Here is a 7,395-nt window from a genome sequence, read left to right as displayed (position 1 = left end):
ACTATCAACCAATCAAATTATAACAATTAATTGGAAAGTTGTGAGAAATCATACATTTAAGCTTTATGATACACTAAAGCAAGAAACATTGTCACAGCCAATAAGAAAGGAAGATATAGAGCTTGTGTGTGTGTTTTAGCTATTTCATGAAGCTTTAGGAAGGAGAGAATACATGTCACCGTAACGTGACGGTACGGTAAGAGCATCAGTTAAATACTAGTAGTATTTACCACACGAACCATAGACAGTTTCTATCATTCTAATCTAACCCGAAAGATTTGCAACTTGGTCGTTTTGTCCTTAAACCCCTAGATCCGTCTCTCATTCCCAGCTGCGGCTCTCCCCTGAGACGGAGTCCCCAAATCAGAGATCCAATTCGTCTGAATTCCTTCTGGGCCTTCCAAATTTAGTAACTTTCTCCCCCAAATTCTGATGGGTGTTTTCGATTAATTTTTATCCTTTAGCTATCGGTCAATTTGAAGGAGGTTGATCTTGCCTGGTCTTGCCTAATCTAAGGTATGAAATGATTTACTATTTGTTATTTGACATCAATGATTGGTTTTATTCCATAGCAACTGTTGCTCTCTGGAAGTACTGAAGCTTGGCTAGTCTCTTTCTTCAGGTACGTTTTTGCTCTATACTAGGCTCCTTTTATGGCTTTGTGTATGTTGAAGATGGATATCTATAGCTCCACTACTTGTTCATATGTTATCAGTCACGAAACACACTTTGATATCCTTTGTTTTTGTTACTCTTGTAACATGGATGAAGCAGGTCTTGTCAACCTGCCCTGTGAATTATAAAGGCTGAATTTTCCGTCTGAAGGGGAGCTTCGTTTCCTTATGTAGTTAGCGAAAGCAATTATGTTACACATGTTTTTTTTTCACTCTGCTAGATCCCTTTGATGTGAATGCTGGCTTGCCCATTTGAATATTTTGGTCGCAGCTTGGTGGTTTTTCGCTCATTTGGAACTATTTGTGGTATAGTAACTTCAGTATCATTCTTGTTCCTGACTGGGAGCATTCTGATCGCTGTTAATCCCGTTTAAAAAGCTTCCACATCGCTACAACGGGTACATGATGGAGCAGTACAAGGGAGCACCATTCGGTGACCTCAGTCCTCATGTTTCTGCAGTTTCTGAAGTTGCATACAAGTGTTGAGCAGCAACTGGTTGAAGTAAGATTTTGCTCACACAATTTGTAGCTTTTATCTTTGCTCAAAGATGTTTTTTTACTTACCCTCTGGTATCTATTTGCAAATAAATTCTAGGCGATCATATCTGACTTTCTTTGTTGCGACTGATATAATCTAAGTGTTCCTTTTCTGCAGTCAAATCCTCTCTTGGAAGCATTTCGTAATGCGGAAACAGTTAGAAACGATAATTCCAGGTGGGTTATGGAATTTTGTTTATCTTTTTTATTTATTTTTAGATGAGAACTGAGGGGTGTTTCTCTAATTGCTATTATTTTTACAGGAAGCACCAGAAGGATCTTTCATTTTGCTTCGGATGTGCTCACTCACAACCCAACTGGAACAGACCCAACACCAGAACAATGGGCGAAAATAGCTGATGTCATTCAGGAAAAGAACCATATACCGTTTTTTGATGTTGCATACCAGGTTGGTGGTATGAAATTCCTACACTTATGAGTAGAGTTAACTTGTTTTTGATGCTACTACATACACACATATATATATAACCAGGGCTTTGCTAGTGGAAGCCTTGATGAAGATGCAACGTCCGTGAGATTATTTGCTGAGCGTGGAATGGAGTTTTTTGTTGCTCAGTCATATAGTAAAAATTTGGGTCTCTATGCTGAAAGAATAGGTGCAATCAATGTTGTCTGCTCATCAGCCGATGCTGCTACAAGGTAAAAAAACACTTGATCAAGTTTCTTATCTTGTACAGAAATTTCAAGTGTAACACTAACTTTCTTTCAGAGTCAGGAGCCAGTTGAAAAGGATTTGCTCGGCCTATGTACTCGAATCCACCGGTTCATGGGGCGAGGATTGTGGCAAATGTAGTGGGAGATTCAATTATGTTTGGTGAATGGAAAGCAGAGATGGAAATGATGGCGGGGAGGATAAAGACTGAGACATAAGTTGTATGATAGCTTGGTTTCAAAAGACAAGAGTGGTAAGGACTGGTCTTTCATTCTGAAGCAAATTGGCATGTTCTCATTCGCTGGCCCAATAAAGCTCAGGTTTGCTTATTGCTCGAAATGGTTCACTCATTGGCTTTGTTGAGACAACGGGTTTTGAGTTTGTATTGTTTTCTTTTTTTTTTTTGTGTGAAATGAGCAGAGTGATAACATGACGAACAAGTGGCATGTGTACATAACCAAAGATGGGAGGATATCGTTGGCTGGATTGTCTACGGCAAAATGCGAGTATCTTGCTGATGCCATCATCAACTCATACCATAGCGTGAGCTAAATTTCGGTCTCTAAAGTAATGTATACCCTTCTAGCTTCTTGAACTTATTTAAAAGAGATGGCTAAATGAATAAGCTAGTTCGCACAATGATCCCTAGACATTTTGTCAAGGAACCTTTTGGTTTTGATTGTGTTTCACAGGCATTGTTGTATTGGGAGACTCCCATCGAGTTATAGATGAACAATACTTGTTACTTATCTCTTGATTCTTCACCTAAAGGATACAATTGAATTTTCATGATTTTACGATGAGACTTGTTCAGAGGAGGGTACTCTGAGTGTGTTTGGCGTTATATTTCAGTTATTTACATCATCTGCGACATAAAATAGGCAGAGACTACATCTACAGAACAAATAACAAATCAGACACAAGAAGCTTGAAAGATTCTACGTACGCACTAAGTACCAGCGGAACACCAATGGACACATTGTTGATACATCATCAGACTACAACTGAGATAACTAGATCCTAATCCATGGTCTAGGTTTCCAGATGATGTTATGTAAAGCAAGACAAGCAACCAATAAGCAAGAAACTAAATCAAACAGTCCTAATTCATTAAAAGGTGATAGAATTGTATGACCTTTTTTTTCTTTTTCTGCTAAAAACTAATTATCTATAGTATTATTTATAAAGTGATTTATCTTATTTGTCATGATTTCCATGATTTTAGTTAATTTTACTTATTTGTTATGTTTTAATTAGGTTTAAGCTGAGTCATTAATTTATTAATAGTTTTTAGTTGAATAAAATATGTAATTAGATATATAATTATTTTGATTTTGCTTATTTGTCATGTTTTCCATGATTTTAGTCAATTTTGCTTATTTGTTTTTATTAGGTTTTAGCTTTTTCATTGATTTATTAATAATTTTTAGCTGAATCACTAATTTATAATTTAAAAAATATACTTAATGAATTTTATATATAATTAAAAACGAATTTTGATTTAATAATATTTAAATTTATATGTTATATTAAAATTCTGATTTTTTTATTTGTCATATTTTATTATATTTTAAGCTTTTATATAGGTCATTGATTTATTGTTAGTTTTTAACTGAGTATTTATTAATTTTCACAAAACCCGTAATGAATTTTATATATAATAAAACACACATTTTATTTTAATAATATTAAATTTATATGTTATATTAAGTAATTAATTATAAACTAATATAATAAAATTGTGAAATATATAATAAAACACACATTTTATTTTAATAATATTAAATTTATATGTTATATTAAGTAATTAATTATAAACTAATATATATTGTGTTGCTATCTCAAAATAATATTTTTTATTATAAAGTTAAAAAACTAAGATATAAAACAGTTTATAATTAAATATTAGTTAAACAAAAATATTTATATAAAGATATTTTCTAAAGTATTTCTAATATATGAGTGTTTTAAAAATTTTAACACAATAATAAGTACATAGTTTGATGAACGTTTTTTGATATATATAAATAATTTGATGTTTGATTTAACTATTTAAAATCATAAATAATAACTTAACTTGTGACTGAGTTCAAAACAAATTTTCTTGCTTTTACTTTAAACGAGTTTAAGTTTAATCCGTGAAACACTATAGCTTCAGTTGGTGACCACTAGAAGAATGAAAAAAATGAAAAAAAATAAAAATAAAATTTCATTTGAGGAATTGAAAAAAAATATATATATATATATGAATTTTTGTTCAATTTGTTCCTTATCAAAATTGCAAAGGGAAAATAGGGAAATTAGAAGAAAAAAATGAGATATACCTTTCAATAATTTGACTAAAATTTCAACATAACTGGTATAAATTTTGAGGAACAAAGAATTCACCATAATTTTTTTCTTTCAACGTGTTCACCAATTAGAGTTTTATAATGCCGATTTTTGGATTAATAAGACATAAAATAATAAGTATTCGTAAGATGATTATGCCCGCATGTGCTGGCAAAACACCTAGTACTACTTTATTTCTTATTCTTTCTCGTGCAGCAGCCTTCTTTGTTTCTGATGGCAAGGCCATGCTTCCGTCTACAAGCGTGTGCTTCTCATGAGTAGTGTGTAGGGGTCTCCGGTTCAGGAAAGAAAGCATATTTCAGTGGGTTTCCAAATACAGCAGTTTCCAAATACAGCAGTTTATAGTCGATTATAACTCAATATCTAACAAATTGACCTAAGTTCCACATATATACAGTGTATTTTATATAATAATGCGATTATGCCCTTCTTCATAACCGGTGCAACCTGCAACAAGAATTATATTAATTAATGAATGGTTAATGTAAAACAATAAATCGTGGTCTTATATTTTTCACACATCACTCTCTCATAAGTTTTTATTTACTAAAGTTGGGGAAGGTGGATAGTTTCATTGAAGAAGAATGAGATGTCATCGATAGCTTCATTGGCGACGTTGTGTTAAGAAGAAGACCGTTACGGAAGCTTGATCGGTGACGGAAAAAAGATGCTCCTCGGATTCAAAGAACGATGGTCGTGTGAAAACGATGGAATGGAACCTCAATTAATGCTTGACGGTTGACCGGTGAATATATGGATGTGTCATGCTTTTCGAATTTATATGGTGGTGAAGAATAACAATGGTGGACCAGTAAATGTGTATCATTATGTCTGAAAAAAGGAGATGAGGTGAAGAAGATGAAGTTGCAGACTATACTATATTCGGCAGAATTATAGTATAGTATGTATTCTTTATTGCGGTTATTTATGTAAGGTTACTATACTATTAGATATAGTGTTCTATTCTTTACGTTTCTCTATATTATTTTCTTTATGTATGATTGTTTGTAATATAAATTTAGTTTCATCCGAAAGTTTCACAAATATTAGGATCATGTCTAATTCAAAGATGTTATTTTCATCAACAAATGCTCTTATTTCTTTTTATACTATTTTACATATGATACTCAACTAATATAAATAGAACATACATTTATATACTATTTTATATAAGATCCATACTATGTATTATTTATTGAACAAGTAAATGTGATTTCAAATGTAATTTATAGATTGTATTTGGGTTTATAGGATCCTACCTAGGGTTTAGATCTACAAAATAGGGGTTTGAGTATAGGAGGATTCGGTGGTTCATTATTTACGTATATTGTGTTACATCTATATTATATTTGCATTATCTATTGGGTTATGTTCTATTTGAAGTTACTTACTATACTGTATATTTGTTTTCCATTCTGTTTGACAGTGTGTTGTATTTTTCTGCATATGGTAAATAAAGTGATGACGTTGCCTTCGGTCTCTTATGTGATGCTAAACCACCACGTCATCTCTACCAGTAACCGGCAACCTGTACGTTGAAAGGACAAAACCGGACCTTTCTTTTCCTAAATGTTAACGAATTAATTATGTCAAAATCACTGATTTATTCTTCATTTCCATTAGTGTTTTGTATATTTAGTAAATTCTCCCTTAAAACAAATGAGTCATCGTCATAACTTTACTGATAAACTACTAATATGTCCCACAAATCCTCTTCTCAAAAGCTTTAATTAAAATTTCAATGCAACAAATATATAAAATAATATATTATAGACTTAAAACTTAATTATTTTGCAATTTAAATTTTTGACGAGAAAACTTGATTTGTGATTTTTGTGATTTTGATGAAAAATAGGACTTTCGGTTTCAGAAAAACATGATTTTGCGGTTTTGGCGGAAAAATTAATTTTGTGATTTTGGCGGGAAAATATATAACTGTTTTGACCGGAAAACACGATATTATGGTTCTGACGGAGAAAAAAAAACAATTTTGCGATTGATGAAAAACACAATTTTACGGTTGTGGCAGAAAAAAACAATTTGTGATTCTGATGGGAAAACTTGATTTAACGATTTTGGCGGGAAAACATGATTTTACCGTTTGGCAAAAATTGTGATTTTTCAGTTTTGACAGAAAAATGAGATTCTAAAATTTTAGTGGGAAAAAACGACTTTATGGTTTTAACGGGAAAACATGATTTTACCGTTTTGGCAAAAAAAACACGATTTTGCGGATTTGATGAAAAATACGATTTTTCAGGTTTGACGGAAAATGTAATTTTAATGGGAAATTACAATTTTATGATTTTGATGGAAAAATACAGGAAATTTTGGAAAATATGACGCATCCAGAAAATACCTTTCTTGATTTTTGATTTAATTACTTTTGAAAAAGTTATAAAATATCCAAAATAAAACTTAAGAATCTTACAAAATAAAGATAAATACATAAAGAAACACCCATAAAAGTATATCTTTCTCAAAGAAAATAGTTGCTGAGAAAATAGTTTGTTTCCAATCCCCTAGATATTATTTGCAAAGTGATTTTGACACATGTCTTCCCTACGATCATTTTCACTAAATAAATGTGACATGACATATTACAAAGGTGACATGACTTATAGTTAAATATGACATGGACAATTATAATTAATTTTTATATATATTTTTGGTAAACTTAATAGATTATGGTAATAACTTATACATTACATTTAAGGTTGACTTATTTTGGTAATTTTTTTAAAATATGGTAATAACTCATAAATCATCAATAAAATAAATATATTCAAATATGATATTATAATTTCGAAATACATTTAATTTAATTTTATAATTATATAATTTTAATCGTAATATCATAATAATTTTATAATTATATAATTTTAATCGTAATATCATTAATTCATTTTAGATATCTACAAATTTTATAAATATTGTTTAGTTTTAGTTTTGATAACTATGCATTTTTATATGAATATTTTGAGTAATTTTATACAAGTTGATTTAATATATTTAACCAAAAGAAATAGACAATTTTTTAATCTAAGATTATAATTTTAAATATATACATGTAAACATATATATTCATAAATATAATTTAAAATAAAAAAAATATTTTTCTCTTAATCTTATGCTTAATTAAATCAATATTTATATTAA

General features: G+C 30.4%; 1 pseudogene; it reads left to right on the top strand.

The window, feature by feature from the left end:
* Positions 1 to 224: 224 nt before the first annotated feature.
* Positions 225 to 2,676, top strand: LOC106408545 (annotated as a pseudogene).
* Positions 2,677 to 7,395: the final 4,719 nt, after the last annotated feature.

This window comes from Brassica napus, chromosome C7 (genome assembly GCF_020379485.1).
Source record: "Brassica napus cultivar Da-Ae chromosome C7, Da-Ae, whole genome shotgun sequence".
In the NCBI taxonomy this organism is placed as follows: domain Eukaryota; kingdom Viridiplantae; phylum Streptophyta; class Magnoliopsida; order Brassicales; family Brassicaceae; genus Brassica; species Brassica napus.
This window is presented reverse-complemented; position numbering and strand designations above follow the sequence as displayed.